Source organism: Carettochelys insculpta, chromosome 11, assembly GCF_033958435.1.
Source record: "Carettochelys insculpta isolate YL-2023 chromosome 11, ASM3395843v1, whole genome shotgun sequence".
NCBI classification, from domain to species: domain Eukaryota; kingdom Metazoa; phylum Chordata; order Testudines; family Carettochelyidae; genus Carettochelys; species Carettochelys insculpta.
The window spans coordinates 40574147-40595769 of record NC_134147.1 but is presented as its reverse complement, the minus strand read 5'-3'; the positions used below and the strand labels follow the sequence as shown (position 1 = coordinate 40595769).

The window sequence follows — 21623 nt, the reverse complement described above, 5'->3', positions numbered from 1 at the left end:
TGGCTGACAATTTTGTCGCCTAAAACATTCCACCCTGGGGAGAAAGGAGCTTTCCACAGATATGTATTAATACAGATTGAACCTCTCTCATCTGGTGCTGGATGAGAGAATTTGCCAGACCAGGAGAGGTCAATATTGTCTAGGACATTACCAACCCTTTCACAGCTTAGTGGGCTCTTAGAAGACATGTAGGGGTAATTTAGAGCTAAAGAACAGCACAGAACACTGAGATCCTGGACTGGTGGCTGTAAATAAACTTTGTAGGACCTTGGGAAACTTGGCCACACCTGTAAGAAGTGGTTGTCTGGCTAACTAAAATCATGCCAGATTATGGATATTGCTGGATGAGAAAATTCTGAAGTTCAATCTGTACACTGTCGTCATATAACATTCTTTATCCAATAGCTGAAACTGTATTCACCCTGTGTTCAGATCTGAAATCCCCTTTTCCACAGTCACATTTATTCTACTTCTTTTTTGTTGTAACTGTCTGTTTGCAGCACGAGCAAGAACTTTTTACCAGTGGAATAGAAGTCTGAAAATAAGAGAAAAAAGGAGATGATATTAGGGGTAGGAGAATGAAATGATGGTAAGGCATCTCTACAGAAACTGTCTCACAGAGTCTCAAATATCTGAGACTGCAGGAAATTCATCTCATGATATATGTATTCAGTCACAATGGTGTCCTCTTCTAGTTAAAGAAAGGCACTAACAGTCAAGCAAACTAGGCTCTTTCTCTAGCTTTTTCACAGTTTTCCGGGGTGAGTTTAGACAAGTCATTTAATGCCTGTGTGTCTCAGTTACCTTGTCTGTGAAACAGAAGGATTCTTGTTAAATTCTCTCCCATGAGTGGTATGTCCTTCAAATTTAGAAGTCCCTTGAAATCTTAGATACTTTCATCTCTAATTTTTTTATTATTAAGCTGTCTGTGCCTCAGTTTTCTCATCTGTAAAACAGGGGTAATCATTTTTATAGTCATCATTTTTAAGAGCAGAAGAAACCCATGCAATCATCTAGGTTGACTTCCTGCATAACACAGACCACAGGATTTCCTCCCCTGATTACTGTACTGACCCCAGTAATTTATGGTCAACAAGAGTGTATTTTTAGAAAAAACATTCCCTATCATTTCAAAGGTTTCAAGTGCTGCAGAATCCATCAGATCCCCTGATGAATTATTCCAGTGGCTATTTTTCCTGTTAAAATGTGTGCCCCAATTAGGAACTGATTATACTTTCCTACCTTTATCAAATGTTTGGAGAGCCTATGACAAACCTTGCTCTATAAATCCAAAATGTTTATCCTTACTTATTTTATTGACAGGTGTGTCAGTGTGAATACGTTTATAATTTTTCCGAAATCTGTAGATGGCCTGTAGTTTATGGTGTTTTTTCTTCTATTGCTAAATATGGCAATATGCTTTTTCAGATTTGATATGTATTGGCTGAAAGATGCACAATAGTACTCTAACGTGGTAACCAGGGATAAAGATGTGTCATTAGCAATAATGAGACAGAGATTTTACTCAACTGGGCAGAGAAACATGGACCAAACTAGTCCATTAGTGGGTGCTCGTTATAGTGAACTCAGTACTATATCTGGCTTTCCTACTTCTCTTTCCTTCACATTTATGCAGCACTCTGTTATTTCAGGAGTCACTGAAGTATGCAGAAAGGAGCATTCCAAGTAGCTAGAACCATCTGCTTTCGATGGTGTTACTGGCAGCTTGTTTTCTTGCTGCCTCTTAGTCAGGAATGTGAATTTCTTTCTAATTTGAAATAATGAATAAATGTTCCTATGAATTTTGTCTTTTCCGTTGCTCTCATTATCAAACAGGAAAATAGGAATAAAATAAAATCCACTGACAGAACATTGAGAGTTAGACTCATATAGGTGCAGCACATACCAAAGTGTTGCTGAGATTACCGCATAGGTTTTTTCAACTCTACATGTTTCCTGATTTTGCATGTTTTGGATTGGTTAACAGCAAACTAATTCAACAGTGAAATTGCCCAGTATGGCTCTGTTGGAGAAATGTAATCTGTCAGTCAAAATTCCTGATCTTGGTATCTGGTGATTGGAATTTCGTTGGATTTTCAAGGTCACAGATTCAAACAATAATCATTGCCTGTTAGCAGACACTTGGAGGCTTTGTAGAAAACATGTTACTTTCATCCTTTTGTATTTCAAAGATCTTTTTTGAGCTTACTATGAATAGAAAGGCTACTTTGGTGTTTTATTACTCTTACTGTATATGTAATAAACGAATGGAGCACTTCAAATAGCACAGGAGTAGACTTGCCAGGGGGACATAATTCACCCACTAGATAAGGTTTGCCAGATACATATAGTTTAAGATTTTTGGGGGTGTAGACAGCAATTAAACAATAACAATTTTTGAGGTACATAGTTTCTCTGGTAATTGAAAGTCTGGAAATATTCGATGACCACCTAGAGAGTAGTTTATTAATGTCAAGGAAATTCACATAAAATATTTTTACAGTAAACCCTCGAGTTACACTGGGGGTAACTCGAATTTTCATGCAAGTAGAGGGGAGACAGGAACCAGGCCTGCAGGAGTTGGGAAAAAGCAGGGCTGGTCTGTTTCTTAGCTCCCAGAGTGACAGAGAGCCAGGAAGCAGCAGGCAGCCTTGCTCCCGTCTCCCTGCCACTTGTGAGATCCGTGAAACTGACCAGCTGGTTTTTCACCATTCCTGTCAGGGATGCCAACCTGACTTGCAGCTGCCACACCTGACAGGAAACTGCGGCTGTCAGGGGCAGTAGCCGTGAGTCAGGCTGTCACCCTGAAGGGGCAGTTTTCCAGTCTCTGGAAAAGCAGGGAGCTGTGAACCACGTGGCAGCCTGGCTCCCGGCTCCCCTCCACTTGCAGAGCTGGGAAACTGAGCAGGGCAGCAACCCTGGTTAATTTCCTGGGTCCAAGGAGCCAAGGGGACCCAGCAGCCAGACTGCCCCTGCTTCCCGGCTTCCCGCCACTGGCTGGAGCCAGGAAACTGAAGAAAGCTGATGCCCTGCTCAGTTTCCCCTCTCTGTAAGTGGAGGGGAGTCATGAGCCAGGCTCCTGCCTGATTCCCAGCTCCCCGCCACTTGCAGGACCTGGGAAACTGGTCAGTTTCTTGGGTCTGACAAGCTGCAGGGAGACGGGAACAAGGCTGCCCCCTGGTTCCCAGGTCTCTGCCACTCTGGGAGGCAGGAAAAAGACCAGTCCTGCTGAGCTGGTCATTTTCCTGGCTCCTGCAAGTCCAGGAGAGCCAGCAACCAGGCTATAGCCTGGTTCCCATCTCTCCTCATCTTGCATGAAAATTTGAGTTCTGTGAGTAGTTGCAGAAACACAACCTCTGCATAACTCAAGGGTTTACTGTATGCTTTGTTGCCATGTCACAAAATAAGGATGTTTCAGAAATCCCCACTCTGAAAGTCCTTTCTGTAGGTTTGATTAGCAGCAGTAACTCAGCTCGTAGACTCTTATGAATACCTTTTTAGAAGTATAATCTATAAATATGAGGGGTCACATTTGTGTGTACATGAATCTGGCTTCAACTAAATTATGCAAGGCAGCAGGAAGCTCATTTAAGTGTTTTCTGTGATTACACTTTCCCACCCACCTATGTGAAAAGTATTTTTGTGTCCTAGACAAACTTCTTCTCCTCTGTTGTCTTGGGTTATGTGCCACATCCATGGCTTTCTGAGGGTTACATGATGGGTGAAGATTGCAGATTCTTTATAATGATCTAAAGCAATAAAACCAGCTGACTAGATCAATGGAAATACTCCAGTATGTGAATTTGTTTGGTTGTGGGTGATCTAGTGTGAGATGGTATATATTTATACCACATTTCCCACAGGGTCATACTGCTATCCTATTATATTCATGTCACATTGACATCTGTCTAATTGATATTCATAATGCAATTATTTTGTAATTTTTGACCCATGCCATATCATAACTGTAAAAATAGTCTAATGCCAAGTAATTAAAAGCAATTTTAGAATAATATGATAGTAAAATCTGGTATAAAACACCTCAATTTTGGGAGCCATTAAACCATTAAACTTGTCAGTTTAAAATGAAGCCTCCTTTGTGATGTATTGAGATCTTGTATGTATTTCACTGCCCTCTACTGAGATATGGCATTTTTCATTTATCATTCTGCTCACTAAACGACATGAATCCTGTTCATTTAAGACCTGAACCAAGGGCCACTGAAATCATTGGGAGTTTTTCCATGACTTCAAAGAGCATTGCATCTAGCTCTTAGTTAACTTCATCTTGAAATGGGAGGTTGTGTTAATGGGGAAACATTTAAAAATTTTCTATACTGGAAAAAAAATGATTTATTACAAGGATCTATTTTTTTCTTTTGGATCATCAGTCCGGAAACACTGTTTAGAAGTGGTTCTGCAAACATTTGTACTGGTGTATCATACTGTCACTCCACATGTTAGGTTACAAGAACTTAGTGACATCATTCTTACTATCCTCTTATCTATTATTTCTGTTTCAGAATCCACCTCAGGACTGTGGGATGCACCAATGAGAAGCTGAGAATACCATCCTTCTAGAGCAGGGGTCAGCAAGCTTTCCAAGTCAGAGTGCCGAATTTTGACCTCTACATATGGTCAAAGTGTGGGTGATACTTTTAAAGTCACTAATAGTCCTACTTCCAACAGCTTCATTAATAAATAAATTAACATGCAGAGTGTTACTGTTTAGGTGGTGGTTGGTAGCAATAGCTGGTCTTTTGTTAATCCACAGGCAGCATGGCTTTGAGCAAGCTCCCGGCTGCATGGGGACAGAGGGATGGGGGTGAGCTAATGGCTCATATGCTGCTTTTGGCGTGCATGCTGTGGGGGTGGGGAGTTGTTGCTGATTCCTGTTCTAGATTTGCACATATGTCAAATCCTAGATCTCAGGGCAAGGTGACTGCCATTCTTTGAATTATTCACACCTACAACAAGGAAAGAATCTCAGAGAAACAGTTGACCTAAATTTCTGCATGAACCAAAAATAATAAAAAATAATATTTCAATCCTTATTAGCAATATTTTGCAGTTCTGTAACACCTTTAATCATAGAATAGCAGAACAGGAAGGAATCCTGAGAGGTCATCAAATCCAGTCCCTTGCTCTCATGGTGGGACCAAGCAACATTAGACTATCCCTGATCGGTGATATTCTAACCTGCTGTTAAAAATCTCCAGTGGTGGAAATTACACAATATTCCAAGACAATTCATTCCAGTGTTTTCCCACTCTGACAGTTGGAAAGTTTTTTATGATATCCAACCTAAACCTCCCTTGCAGTTTAAACCCATTGCTTCTTGTCCTATCATCGGAGGTTAAGGAGAACAATGTTTCTCCCTGCTCCTTATAACAACCTGTTAGGTACTTGAAAGCTGTTATGTCCCTTCTCAGTCTTTCTTTTCCAAACTAAATGCACAGAATTCTTTCAATCTTCCCTGATAGCTTATGTTTTCTAGACCTTTTAATCATTTCTCTTGCTCTTCACTGGAACGTCTCCAATTTGTCCGTGTCTTTTCTGAAATGTGGACCTCAGAACTGGACACAGTGGTCCAATTGAGGCCTGAGCAGCGCAGAGTACAGCAGAAGAATTCTCACTGAGACACACAAACTCAACTTCTCAGGGGTCACAGTCAACCCCTGTACTCCTTGTGAGATGCTTAGATAAGGCTTTTTCAAAGAACTAACTAAAGCACTCAAGAAACTCTCCCGTCAACCTTCCCCTGTATAGACAGCCATGTTAGCCATGTGCAGATACATCGATTTTAGCTATGCAATTGCTATAACTAGAATTTCATATCTGTGGTTGACTTTGTTAGCTTAGTGTATACACAGCGTTAGATTCACTTCCCATTGGACCTTATCTACCAGCTGTCTGAGTTTGCTAAAGTCTGTCTTCTTGAAATCCATTGTTTTTATTTGGCTATCTCCCAGTATTTCTCCTATTTTGCTATCTTGTTCTATTTCCCACTATTTCTCAGAATCATGAACTCTATCATGTCATGGTCACTTCCGCCTACACTGCCTACCACTTTCTCAGCCAGTTCCTCCATTTTTGTTAAAATCAAATCTAGAACAGCCTCAACCAGCAACTTTCTCCACTTTCTGACATACAAAAAAGTCTCCAATACATTAGATAATCAGTGCCCTGCTGTGTTATTTTCCCAACAGATGTCTGGATAGTTGAAGTCCCCTGTTACCACCAAGTCCTGTGTTTAGATATTTTTGTAAGTTGTGTTAAAAAGCATCATCCACCTCTTCTTCTTAAAGATTGCAAAGCATATTGCAAATGCTGAAAAAGACTCACAACATTCCTGTAATGTGGGGATCACAATACTGTTATGCCCATTTTACAAAGAGAGAAATTAGTGCACAGAAAGGTTAAATGACCTGTCATGGGTCATTTAAGTTCTGAGAAGAGCTAGGAATAGAATTCAGATCCTGTAGATTCTGTTTCTGGCTATGTCTGTACTACAGCGATCTTTCAGAAGAAGATTTTCCAGAAGATCTCATCTGAAAAAACTTCTTTTGAAAGCACTCATCCACACACAAAAAAGTGGATCAAAAAAACAATCTGCTCGTTCAATGGAATACATCCATATGCCCCCGCTCTTTTAAAAGAACGGACCAGGGACCAAAAAGTCCAATACCATGTTTTGAAAAAAAGGGCCTGTGGAGCATCTACATATGCCTTTTTTTCAAAAGAAGCTTTTGAAATAAGGCACTCTTCCTGATCTAGGAGCGGAAAACGGCTTCCAGAAGAAGAGCTGTGTTCTTTCGATTTCAGCTCAAAAGAGAGCATGTTGTACGTAGATGTTCCATGTATTCTTTTGAAAAAGGGCTGGATTTTCCAAAGGAAATTGCTAGTGCAAATGCAACCTTTGTGACCTTTGTGTCTTAATTACACAACTAGCCTCCCTCAAATCAGGTTATGTGGCATTCAGTCTGACTTCCTTTTCTGGTATTCTGCATTTGGTGCTACTTTATTCTAACTTGAAAAAAAATGTGAATAGAGCCTCAAATAATCCAAGAGATTGCAGTAAAATATGGTAAAATGTTAAAATTTTTCAAAAACACATAAACACATATATAAGGAAATTAACACTGTTATAGATTGCCATAATCAAACAAAATATGGTTCATTAAAACTGTATATATTAGCATTCATTTAAATGAATGCTGATTGAGGGAAAAGAATATATTTTCCCTGTGCACAAACAAAATGCATGAAGAAAATAAGTGATATCCTTTTGAAAAACAAATTATTAAAAAAAATCCTTCCTTAGGTAACATATGGTAAAAGAACAGGAATAGTTACTTTGGTTAAAGAGTAAGTCCACTGAAATACTCTGCAACTCTTTTTTTCTGTGCGGCAAGCCACATTATATGTAATAATACAGTAAAATCCTCCAACAAATATCTATTAAAGGAATAAACCTGTCAAAAGAATTAATTTTCTGTGCAACAAGGTTATTCATTCAACATGCTTCCACCATATGTAATTTATGAAGCAAATTGTACTATTTCAAATAGGAGAGGGAAATTCATACAATACATTTAGAATACAATAAGGTTGACTACAAGAATGTAGCCTTAAAATTCAGGAAAATGTCTAGGAAAGCCAACCATCTCCACCTTCGGTAAGCAATGATGTTGACTGTATATACCAGGGATGGGCAATAAGAAAGCAGCAGCCCTCTAGGATTAGCCCCTGGTGGACCACTGCCTCTGTATTTACCTGTGCCTCTGCAGGTATCAGGGGATCATAGTGCTCATTGGCTGCAGATCACTGTTCACAGCCAATGGGAGCGGAGGGAACCAATGCATACCAGGACACCAGTTTCCACTGCTCCCTTTGGCTTTGAGCAGTGATCTGCAGCCAGCAAGAGCTGCAATCACCCAATACCTGTGGATGCACAGGTAATATAGAGGTGGTGGCATACCAAGGACTAACCCTGACAGACCAGATCTAGCCCACCGGCTGGTATTTGCATACCCTTGGGTTACATCAAATGCTTTACCATGATTGTTTGGAGAAACAAATATGTGAACCATTCACATATTACAGATTACTACTCAAGACTACTGTTCCAACATATTACACATCTATGCATAAATAGGAGAGACAGGTCGATTCTAGTGTAATTATCAGCACAGCAAATCAATAAGCACGGAAAGCATTAGCCACCTAAAGAATAAGAGCCCAGTAATCAGTAATGCAGGACTATCGGATGATTCTTTCTCACTGGCTTGTATTATATATTTTTGTTCCATAACATTGATAAATTTTACCTGAGAAAGGCTAAGGTGCTCACTGACAGCTATTAGCAAAGCTAGTTATCAGTAACATTCACAACAGTCCCTTTATAATGTGCTACAGGGCATCATAAAGTGTAGCACAAAAGGTGTGTTCAGTTTTTCCCTAGGCTATACTTTGTGTAACTGAGCCAAATTTGTAGAGACAAATCACTTCTTTGACTGTGCCAGATGTATATATTTAAATCCCCTTTGTAATTTTTTTCTTTTGGATATTTGGAGCCCATTCCAACTTCCACTGGAGGCTTGCAATCCAACCCAAAGTGTCATCTTTGTGTCAAGTTTAGCAAGCACTGAAATACTTCACTTACAATATTCTCTATTTGCAGCCAAAATTCTTCCAGTGCTGGGCAGTTTAATTTATACAATGAATGAGTTCCAATTTTATTGTATTTTAATAACTTTTTGTTAACCTCTAAATGTTACCCCTAGAGCTGTGCTAAGATTTCCTTACTAATAACTGCAACAAGGTGAAACATGCCTTGTGTGGGCTTTTGTTACAAACCCAGCACTTAAGCCAGGTTCTCTGGGGTTCATGAACCTTTTGGCAACCCTGGGCTGAGTTTCAGTTGAACCCATGCCAAGTTTAGAACAAACCTGGATGGATTCACAGTTTTGGGTAGAAATCATGTGAAACCAACAGAAACGTGGCAGTTTTGGCTGCATTCTGCTTTGGTTTTGCATTTACACCCGCAACTGAAAGAGGAATTGAATGGGTGTGGATAGTGAAGTTTTCACATTTGTGGATCTGATCCAAAGGCAGTCTTTGCACTGACTTCATTTACACATTAGATCTAGTCCTATGTGTGACTTCTAGCTAATTCGAGTCTTCACAAACATTTATGCAGAGATTTAGTGACAAATCAAAGAGGAATCTGCAATGACTGGCGTACAAATATCTAAATAGGCACTGTCACCAATGGTCCAAATATCCTGAAACATATTCTTAATACAGACTGGAAGCAGATCTATATACCAGATCAACTGATTTACACCTTTACCTTAAACTGGACTTCATATCACCCGATATACACTAACTAAAGCATTGTTTATAACCAAGCACTCAGAATCAGACACATCTTCAGGCATGTCAAGAAATGCAATAAACCATTGTAAGAGCTGTCAGGGCAATTCCTGTGACAAGGCCAGCCCTTTCATTTTGCATCATATGAAGACAATTTCTTTTTTAAGCGGTGATTGTGCTTACCAAGAGTGCTACTCAAGAGTGCAATAAACACAAGCAATAATTCACTTACTCTTAGCAGATAGCTTCCAGTGGAAAACTCAAACAAAATTACATAAATGGTACCTAAGCCACTAATGATTGCCCATTCCCAATCACTTAGTTTACTTAAATTTGTCAGAGCAGAATTAAAAAAATGCCATTACAGCTCATGAACTCTACTGCTCTGACTGAGGTAGCTATGTTTCATGATAACATATGTATCTGTTAAGCTGCCATTTTTCAAATTTTTGTTCTACAAGCGAACCACACAAACTAATTTACAAATCCACTTATCACTGTATTTTATGCATTCAGTGCCAAAACCAGTGCACAAAAAGGAACATAGGCAGAGCTGGAGAGCGCTTTTTTGCAGTTTTGAAATTTCACAAGTCAGCTATCATTCTTATGAATTGTTCTATTTGAGATCACTCAGTCAGGGTCCAGCCCTGCCAGCTGTATCCAGAATTTCCCTGGCATTACTCGTTGGCCAAGTGTGAGTCATGCAATGTAGAATTACGCTTATGAAGGTAAAGTTACAAATGTCAGTGTCTTATTATATTAGATAAGTGTATCAGTACCCATATTGTATGTAAATAATAATAGGGGTCTTTTAATTTCACACAAGATAAAGAGGAACATTTTGCTCTCATAGAAACATAGAGTACAACTGGACAAGTCCCCTGTACTCACAGCAGGAACAAGCACCGTCTAATCATCCCAGATTAAATACCAGATGGTGCTCTCTGATGTATGCTAAATGGGAGCATCAGCCACGTTCGAGCAAAATTTGACCATAAACTAGGTTTTTGGTCCACTTCTACTTGGGCAAATTCTCACTTCCTCATAACATGTGTGACAATGTCTCTGAACAGCAGCAATGAAAACCAAAGTGTTAATTTCTGTTCTAGCACAACTTTAAAAGCCTAGTACTCTGAGTTCTCAGAAAAGGCTTTAAAATGTTTTCCCCTCACATGTTCTGAACATTCCATGAAGCTGTGTTTATTAAAAGGTTGTCTGTGGTGTAAGGAATGGAAGAAATTCTGCAAAGAGTGAAGAGATGCTTTGTTTATCAATTGTGTTCAGCCTAGGATGGTTGGAGTTGAATTATTAACTGTTTAAGTTCCTTTTATTCTAGTATGTTCTCAAATTAAAGAACATCATATGTACTTTGGGATATGAAAATGAACTCTATTAGTTAGCATTGACAATAAAATCCTGATTAATAGTTTCATTTTAAAACAATTAGATTAAAATATTGTTTGAAAGCATTCATTTCAAACAGCTGACTCTTGAATGCATAAATATAATTACAGATTCTTTAAAAAGGCTTACTCATGCCTTGATATATATGTTAGCAATTGTGTATTTGAAATAGAATCATAAAATGTAAAACTTTTAAGATCATCAATGTCAAAAATATTAAGTATAATATTAAGTATTAATAAGTATTAACCCCAATCATTGCAGAAGAGACTGTGATAAAAAATACAAAAGCCCATACTGAAAACATAATCTTTCTAATCCTTATGATGATTTTGAGATGTCATGTCATCATGCAAAGGTGAACAGGTCAGATATAAAATGGACATTTTAAAAAAAAAAATGTTGTGATCAATTTGCACCCCTAAATAGGTTTAGAATACTGAAGTCCTCATTTGACCACAAAGAAGGTGCAACATTTGGTGCCAAGACAATGAAAGCTTCTTGTTCTGCTTTTCACAACTAAGAAGGGTGATGTGGATTAGCACTGCTTCCTAAACAGACATTATAGGTCTATACTATATTTATTCTAAAACTAGATCTATGGTAACAGAATTAAAACCCCAACATTGAAAAATAGTATGTAACTAACTATCTGCTTATTATTCCTTGACATGGTCCCTGCACCCTTTTAGTTACTAGAAATCTTTCCAATACACCTCCTTAGGCACTTGTATGATTCACAGAAAGTGACTGATTTTCTAATTCAGAAAGGGACTTACAGTGTCACTTATTGACTTGGATGAAGCTACTCTGGATTTACAACAGCGCAAGAGGAGAAACCAGTCTGCACTATAGTAGCATTTAAGAACATTCTTGGTTTTCACTGGTGGCTGTAACTATTTGTGCTTTTCTGTTTGGCTCAACAATAATTTCCTAAAGAAATAATAATCAGTCCTAACAATAAATCTGCTGTTACATTTCCAGTCCATTTGTGCCTATCAAGAAGGATGCCGCTTTTAAGTTACAGAGAGGCACAAGTAGCATTGAACGTTTCTTCCACAGCTGCTAGAGGAATGCCAGATTGCTTACAGAACAAAAGACTAATGTATTATTATTGATATTTATTATGATGATATATTTATCATTTGTATAGTGCTCAAAGTGCTTGAGAGGCACTACAGACAGATACAAGACACGGTCCCAATGCACAACGTGTTCCATAATACAAGGTAGTAAGGTTGGGTGGTGGAATTAAACACTAGACTTATAGTTCTTACCCTGAATTACTGCATTTCACTGAGCTGTGTTCAGCACAGGACTCGGAAAATTTTGCGTGGGCAGATTAGCATGGGCCTTGCAAACTCAGGTTTATTAGTTCAATCCTTGAGGGGCCTTTTCAAGGTTCTGAGGCAGGTTAGATTTAAAAATAATCTGCTAGGGATAGTGATAGGTCCTACTTTGAGTACAGGGGATATATCCCCTTTATTTCCCAATATCCCCAAATCATGAAGCTGGTCAGGGCTAGTGTGTAGCCTCTGGTGCAATTAAGAGCAGCCTCATAGCTTCTTTAAACTTCACGTGGCTACATCGGCCACCAAAGGACAATTGCAGTACCCAGGATTCACAGCTCAAGCTCTCTCATTTGCAGTAACTGGTGAATCTCAAAAATATTTAGCTGCTCAGTGCTATTTGGAGAAGCAGCCAACAGTTTATGCCAAACTGCTAGATTCTTCTAGCCCACTGTGGTCAGGAAATAGGTGGAAATCTTGTGTGGACAAGCTATTCCAGAAGGTTTCCAATACCTCTTCATTACAGCCAAATTAGAATACCAAGAGAACAGCTTTTCCTAATGGCATTTTTGTTTCCAGAAGCAGATGTGATCCAGGAGTGCAGAGGCTGCACAGAAATTATAATAAACTCATATACAAAAATAACTCTAACAAATACCTAGTTTAACATAGAGGCTTCAAATATATTGTATTTAATTGGCTACAAGTGTCTTTGTTTGGAATCATAGTTGCTCAACACTTATGAAGATAGAGTCCTTAATCTCTTTCCACTTCAGTTTCTTATATGTAATATTTCCTTTCTTCTATCTTTTGTCCACCTTAGCTGCGTCTACATGTGCACGCTACTTTGAAGTAGCGGCACCAACTTCGAATTAGCGCCCGTCGCGTCTACACACGTCAGGCGCTATTTCGAAGTTAACTTCGACGTTAGACAGCGAGATGTCGAAGTCGCTAACCTCATGAGGAGATAGGAATAGCGCCCTACTTCGACGTTCAACGTCGAAGTAGGGACCGTGTAGACGATCCGCGTCCCGCAACGTCGAAATTGCTGGGTCCTCCATGGCGGCCATCAGCTGGGGGGTTGAGAGATGCTCTCTCTCCAGCCCCTGCGGGGCTCTATGGTCACCGTGGGCAGCAGCCCTTAGCCCAGGGCTTCTGGCTGCTTCTGCGGCAGCTGGGGATCTATGCTGCAGGCACAGGGTCTGCAACCAGTTGTCAGCTCTGTGTATCTTGTGTTGTTTAGTGCAACTGTGTCTGGGAGGGGCCCTTTAAGGGAGCGGCTGGCTGTTGAGTCCGCCCTGTGACCCTGTCTGCAGCTGTGCCTGGCATCCCTATTTCGATGTGTGCTACTTTGACGTGTAGACGTTCCCTCGCTGCGCCTATTTCGATGTTGGGCTGAGCAACGTCGAAGTTGAACATCGACGTTGCCGGCCCTGGAGGACGTGTAGACGTTATTCATCGAAATAGACTATTTCGATGTCGCAACATCGAAATAAGCTATTTCGATGTTGGCTGCACGTGTAGACGTAGCCCTTGTGTATTGTAAAAACAGCAAGCAATTCTATAGGCCTACTAATGACAGGTAACTTATAGTACCGTCTTCCCCTGCCTTACGAGGGTAATTCGTTCCTGAAAAACTCCTCTTAGGGCTCATTCTTGTAAGTCGAAAATGTAATTAACATTAATTTCAATGGGAAAAAATTTTATGTGTTCCTGAGCCCCAAAATTAATACCCACTTAGGCTTACCTGGCAGAGGGCACAGCTGCACAGAGCAGGTGGCGGCGGCCCCCTAGCTGCCTGGGGAGCGAGTGGCAGAGGCGGGGCCAGGGGCAGCACCGAGGCAGCCACCAGACCAGCCCCAGGGAAAGGCCGAGCTGGGGCCTCTGGGAAACCGCCACCTGGCGGTGAGTGGCGCCCATGGCACAGCTGTGCAGGGCGGGCGGCAGCGGCCCCCTAGCCCCCCAGGGAGCAAGCAGCAGGGAAGTGGCCAGGATGGACTGTGTGCCCAGCAGCCACATCTCCCAGGAGTGCCTGGGAGCCCGCAGCCACCAGCTGGGCCAGGGCACACCGCTGCTACAGCACCAAGGCGGAGACGAGCCCAGCCCCAAGGAAAGGCTGGTCTGGGGGTTCTGGGAAACCGCCACCAGGTGGCGAGTGGTGCCCAAGGCACAGCTGTGCAGGGTGGGCGGAGACGGCCCCCTAGCCACCCGAGGAGCGAGCGGCAGGGGCGGGGCCAGGATGGGCTGACTTTCTTCAGCTGCAGGGCGTCTGCATCCTGCTGAGGCACTCGTAAACTTGAGTAAATGCCTTTTAAGGAGAAGTAGTGGTCCTTAATCAAGCTGCTCATAAACTTGAATTCTCGTAGCCCAAATGGGCGTATCTCGGGGTATGAATGTATTATGTTATCTTTGTTTTTTTGCTTTTATTTGGTTGGAGATTTTTTTATTTTTGCTTGCTTGCTTTTATACTTATCCTGGATTCTACAATTTCCACTCCAGCTCATCTGATGAAGTGCATTTTACCCACAAAAGGTCATCACCTAATACATTTGTTTGTCTCTAAGGTGCCACAGGACTGCTTATTCTGTTTAAACAACACGGCCACCGCTTACAGACTTTTTGCTCACTGTAAATTCTTCAGCATTTAATAGGGATTCTCTCACTTATCATGCACCTGTTACTATCAGGTCCTGATCCCTATTAATGTTTGTAAGATTTATTTTAAAACATCTGATCATAGTGAGACAATCCTTATATACTTAGCACATAAGTAGCATCACATAAGCACATGGTATTCTAAAATAAATAAAAGGTCCTAAGACAAATGTAATCTCTGTGAAAGAGTACAATTTACACTTACAAGTTTACACAAAACAGGACAAAAACAAACACAAGGTGGTTCTAAAATTAAAAAAAAATTAAATTTTAAAGGTTTACATTTTATTATGTTTTCTCCAGGTCTCTGAACTATTGCCATTTTATACTTAGCTGCTCAATTCTTAAGAAACTCCTGATTTTTTGTGCAAGTGTGTATATGAATTCTTAATGCTTTGCTTGATAAACCAGAAGGTGTTATGCCCATCCAAAAAATAAAAATATAATGGATTTTAAATATTGTAGGAATTGTTGACAGTTGATGAGAGTGCTGGTTTCACTTCCCATTTGCCGCCAAGGAAAAGCAGACAAGGTAAAAATTAACACAATTAAAGGGAACAACGGGAAGATAAGTAAATCAGGGCTTTTTAGAAATGATATACTTATCTTTCAACAGTTAAAATGAGATACAGATGTTGATTTGAAAGGCAAGTAAACTAACAAAGAGGCAATTCAAGAGAATGATTAGATCATCTGAAAAAAAAATCCAAATAGAAAATTATTTGCTTTCTAAGACCTAGACTTGTCACAAGGATGTTTCCCATAATGATATTGCTGTAATGCCTCAGAAACATCCCAGAGCAAGATCTGTGTCTCAGAAGGACCCTAGGCTAAAACTAGGAAAATGCAACCTAGATGGAGCTACTGTAAGGTGGGTACATAATTGGTTGGAGAACCAATCCCAGAGAGTAGTTATAGATGGTACATAGTTATGCTGAAAAGGCACAATGAGTGCGGTCCTGCAGTTCTAGTTCCAGTTCTGTTCAACATCTTCATCAATGGTTTAGATAATAGTATTCAAAATACAGTTACAAATTTTGCACAATACCAAGCGGGAGGACTTGCAAGTGCTTTGGAGGATAGGATGAAAACTCAAAATGATCTGGACAAAGTAGAGAAAAGGTCTGAGGTAAATAGGATGAAGTTCAACAAGGACATATGCAAAGTGCTGCACTTAGGAAGGAATAATCCATTACAGACAAATAGGCTGGGTCTACACGTGCCCCTTCCTTTCGAAAGGGGCATGTTCATGAGCAGGTTCAAAAGATGCTAATGAGACGCTGCAATGAATATGCAGCGCCTCGTTAGCATAATGGCGGTCATGGCGATTCGAAAGTACGGCTTTTTGAATCGTGCGCCGCCCATGGAGATGGGACCTTGGGGGGGTCCTTTCAGAAGGTCCTGTCTCCACGGGTGGTGCACGATTCGAAAAGCCGCACTTTCAAATCGTTGCGGCCACCATTATGCTAATGAGGCAGTGCATATTCACTGCAGTGCCTCACTAGCATCTTTGGAACCTGCTCATGAACATGCCCCTTTCGAAAGGAAGGGGCATGTGTAGACCCAGCCATACAAAATAGGAAATGACTGGCTAGGCAGAAGTACTGCAGAAAGGGATCTCAAAATCATAGTGGACCACGAGCTAAATAGGAGTCAGCTGTGTAGCATCTGGGATGTATTAGCAGAAGTATTGTGAGCAAGACACAAGACGTAGCTGCATAATTATTAAAAATAGAGATGTATCATGATAATCCCTTTTGTTGGAATTATGGGTCCAGGCCTTACCAGGTATACATCAATTTACACCAGTTGATCTATATTAACAGGCATTTTTAAGTACACTAACTACATCTACGCTAGAAGCATCTGTCTACAGAAGTTACTGTTGGAAAAGATGTTCCGGCAAAAGTTCTGTCAACAGACTGAGTCTACCTATAAAAGCAGATCAATCTTTTGACCCACTCTGTTGTCAAAAGGGCCCCCCAGACTGTCTACACAGCTTGTCTGTTGATGGTTTCTTTTGACGAAATGGACTTTGTGTGTAGAGGTCTCTGTAACTTTTGTCGACAAAACTCTCTAGTGTAGCCATAGTCACAATGTATAATATGATCTATTTGGAGGATACAGGTAGGAGGAAGACTGGTATGCCTTTCCCAAGCATCCTCGATTCTGTCTGTCTGGTTTTACATGTACATTTACTACAGGAATGGTGATCTTTTGCTGATCTCCACTTAACAATAACCACCAAAGAGGAATTCAGGTTGATTTTGTTAGATCTGTCAACAGTCTTTGATTCTGTTGCAAGGAGTCTTTATTAACTTGTGTACAGAGGTTTTTGAGAGCAGAGGGAAGTCCTTTCCATGGTCTGAAGATGTCCTAATAGCCAAGTAAATGTTTCTCAATTCATGTTCATGGGCACAGGTCTGTTAATTGTAAAAAGACTAAACCTGGCAACATTTTGGGAATAACAATATTGTCTGTTACCAATAATAGAATAATAGCTGCTGTCAGCTGGGGAGTGATGCAAAGAAAGGAGATGGGATGGCCTTTGCTTTATAGAAAGATTTTTACAACAGTTTCGGATTTCATGGAAATTTCTGAGTCAACATTGCCTCTGAGTTGAATGAACCTTTTGGTTTTTTTATGGCAACATTTTACCAAGTAAACAGGAACTTGTTCAGTGTCATGGATGGATGATACATAGAGGAGAAAAAACCCCTGAAAATAATGGCTTTGTCCTGTACAGAATGGAAGGGAGAAAGGATATTATCTTCCAGGGAAAAAAATAGAGGCCTGAGCAAGAGAGCTGACAGTGGCATTTGGCTCACTTTCATCACACTGTAAATGCAGAGTACAATGGATGTCTTTGCATATCTAATGGCATGCTGGATATCAGCCCTGGCCTCAAGAAACCTCAGCGGCACATGCAGAAAATAGCTTGCTTCTATTTAGTAAAAGCATAGTTCTTAACACCAACGATTTCTGATTATCACTTCAATAATGTGTTCATGCACATGGCACTTTGGTCCATCTCTAGAAGCACTTACAACAGCAATCTGCAGACAAGGATACAGTAAGCTGTAATTACATAAATAAATGCAACAGAGATGGATTTAAAGATCTAAAATTTAAGGACCAGATTTTCAAAAGTTCTCATCACCCACAAGTGGAGCTAGATCTTGAAAAAAGCTCAGCTCCCATTTTGACACCTGAATAGGCAGTGTGATTTTTCAAAAGTGCATACCACTCAGACACTTCATTTAGTTGCTGAAATGAGAGACAAGTGATTTTTGAAAATCCCATTAATTTAATTGTATAAATGGGGGCATGTTGAATATTTCTGGTGAAATATTTCCCATTGATGCTCTTCCTCAACAGAAAAATGATAAATAAATTGATAGATAAATTTTAATGGGAAATATCTGCTCTCCTGACAAAAAATATTTTTGTAGGAAAACCAGCCCCCCAAATCATGAGCATTTTTGCCTGAAAATTAAATTGTAAAACATGGTTTTGGTGCTATGTCATATATTTTGTCTTTGAAAATTTCAACTATTTTATGTTTTTTGTCAAAAGTTTTCTAAGAAAAACTCCATTTTTTTAAATCTTGTCTACTGCTGATCTCCTTTAAAAACTATTTAGGTTCCCACAAAATTACCTAGGCACATATTAGCCACTAATTTTGTCAAGGAGTGTGAAACACGTGATTTTGAAAATTCCATCGGGCATGGAAAGACTTTCAAAAATCTGTCTCATAGGTACAAGTGTCTAACAAAAACAGAAAAACATGCTAACCCCTGAAAACATTATTTGAGGAACTAAATAATTGCACACACTTCTTTTCTGCCTCTGAACAAAGTTTAGAAGAGCTTTCAGGTAGCCATACGACATGCATGTAGAAATCTGTAACTGATGGTAGATTAAGAAATGGAGCATAAACTTCACTTAACTTTTGCACATAGACTGAGCTCTCCAAAGCCCTTAGAGGTTAACAATAAAATCTTCAATTGAATCCTTACTTTCAATATGAGGACAATTTAAGTTATAAAACAATAAGTGACATGAGCCTAGTGAGGCCAATGAGGACAGTTAAACCAGGGCTTGTCACACTGCCCATGCTTTATCACCCATGAAGGGATGTAACTCTCCATGACATTAAAGATGCACGATTTGATGGAGTGTCACAGTTCATTGACACCAGAATCATCCTTGATTGTAGAATCCCTGTCATATCCTGCCACGTTTGAGTAAAAGCTAATGATTGCACTGCTCTGCAATACAAGGCATGGTGTGACAGGGCTAGCTGGGTAAATGACTACATTGTCGTAAGAGTTACCAATTGAAGCAGACTTCTGTAGATAAGAGTTAGGAATACAGAAGTCTAACTGTTGGCTCTTCTGGTCACATAGAACAAGATCTGAATATCTGGTGGGAGCAATAATATGTGAAAAATATAAAAAAATTATTCTAGGTAATTGCACAACTCAGAAACTTAGCTTTTTTCTCTGGATGTTGTGTGAAATAGTATACTGAAAATCATGCTTTCTCGTGGAAATTATTTTTTGTCCAAAAGACTGAAATTTTATTTTATAAACAATTTGATCTTTTTTAAGCTAGCAGTGACACTTCAAATTTCAAACCAGATGTTGTCAATATTTGTAAGTATCATAGAAAAATGTCATTATGAACAATCACAGAAGCTGTTAATAACAGAAAATATAAATCTCTCTTTTTTCAGATGCAATAAAACTGCAAGTTAGAGCTGGTCAGCACTCTTTTGATAAATTATCAGTGGTTTTTTTTTTTGTGCTGCTACTTGCCAGTGTGGAGTACTGGTACCACAGCAGCCCCAAACATGGAATTGGCTGGGAAGAGGGGGCAGGGACCTGGCAAAGTACCTGGAACCTCTCTCTTTTTTTTTTTTTAACAATAAAAGCACTGTAAGCCATTATTTCACCAATAAATACTGATTTGGTGAAACAAATAGTTCTCAATACCAGGTTGGGTATCAGACACTCCCTCCCTCCAAAGGAAAAAAAAAACTAGCTTTTTTTTCCCCAAAATTGACTAAACATTTTGTTTTGACATTTTCTAAACTAAAAATCTGGTTCAAAATGACATTCGTGTTAAAAAATTTGGCTGAAAAAAGACTAAAAAGAGAGCATTACAAAATTATTAAAATTAAGTATTTTGGTTGACCCAAACCAAAAACAGTTATTTCTTTTTCGCAAATATTTTCTAGATTGTGATATTTTGTTCTGATTCAAAACAGAAAAAAATTAAATTGGTCAAAAATATTTGAGGGATGTGAAAACCATTTCCAAGGCATCCCTAGATGAACACCCATGCAAGAGTGAATTCACTTAGATGAAAAGTTCTCTCTCATTTTCTCCAAAGATAAAGAAATTTCAAAATCAAATCACAAGGTGTAGCACTTAATAGACAAATGTGCATCCTCCATCCTCTGAGTTCTTCCATGTTCATTTAACCATGTCCGGGGGCAGTAACTGATGACTGTGTTACATCCATAGGATAGTCTACCCTTGCAAAATGAGTGCTTCTGAAATTCCACTCCTATGGCATGTTAGGGCTGACATGAGTTCAGGATCACCTGCACAAAGGATATCTGAGCCATGCTCTGCATGCCACCTGTAGGCAGAGGTACTGGTGTAGAGGCCACTGTACTGTGTATTCACCACTAAAGTATTTCCCTATGCTGGAGTATTCTTTCCATTGTCAGCTACACCAAATAGGCTGCAGCATAACATAGGATCAGTTCTAGTTCATTCGGTCTATTACGTGCATGATAAAGTTATCAAAGCCTGCAGAATGACAGCTAAATAGCACAGCTTTCCGGTCTGCCTGGGGAGTGTCGTTTACAAACAAGTGTACCTGTCTTGTTACACTAACAATCGTTTGTTGTTCAGCAGTGAAGATACGCTGAATAATGAACGATGCCTGAAGAACAGAGCAAGAGTAAGCATGTAGTTGCATGGAATTGTTTGTGTTTGTGCATGCAACCCTGAGTGGAGCTGAGGGAATGCCAGGCTTGCCTTGTGGATGAGCTCTGGCTCCTCTGCCCAGAGAAATTGCCCTTCAGAATTTCCAGATCGGAAGAAGTGGTCTGTCCCATGAAAGCTAATAAACTTAAATAGATCATTTTGTTAGCCTTTAAAGTGCCCCAGGACTGCTGGTTTTTGTTTTGCTCTTTAGAACACAGCTAAACTTAACCAAGGCTCTGTGAGCTTCCCTGGACCATGAAAAGCATCTGTCAGGAAGACAGCTGAGTTGTGGGTATCAGGTGGAGAAAGACCAAGATAAAACCAGGAGTCTGTAATCAGCTCTTCATATGCCTGTGTCCTTTGGTCAGCCAAATTGACTTCAATATGACACCACATGGCTGCCAGGGTCCACCCAAATGAATCCATGTGCATGACTTGGACCTCACTTTCACAGTAAACTCTTTGGGATGGGGACTCACTTTTTGCTCTAAGTACCATAACAGGGACCTACAGCTGTGGCAGGTAAGCATTATTGCAATACAAGTAAATAATAAATGAGCTATCAAAACAAAAAGCAGCCAAGTAGCACTTTAAAGACTAGCAAAATAGTTTATTAGGTAAGCTTTAATGGGACACACCCACTTTTGCTAGTCTTTAAAGTGCTACTTGACTGCTTTTTGTTTTGATAGTGTATAGACTAGCACGGCTTCCTCTCTGTTACTAATAAATGAGCTACATTTCATTGGAATAACTAAGCATGTAGTCGTAAAATTCCCATTTATATTACCTGCTGAATTGTCACACCTCTTACTGAAAATATACCTTATGGTGTGTTTAGTGGAAACATAGCCCTGCTTCTTTGGGTTTTGCTGTTACAGCAAACCTTAGTTGCTCT

The 21623-nt window shown here is 39.9% G+C and overlaps 1 long non-coding RNA gene across 1 annotated transcript in view; it reads right to left on the bottom strand.

Annotated features, from left to right (window-relative positions):
• Window positions 1-428: 428 nt before the first annotated feature.
• Window positions 429-21623, bottom strand: part of LOC142018861 (uncharacterized) — a 36011-nt gene continuing 14816 nt past the window's right edge. Inside the window, exons 2-3 of the long non-coding RNA XR_012646951.1 lie at window positions 805-946; window positions 429-535 (exon numbers count right to left, since the gene is read on the bottom strand). This is a non-coding gene — a long non-coding RNA (uncharacterized LOC142018861). The remainder of the gene's footprint in view (window positions 536-804; window positions 947-21623) is intronic.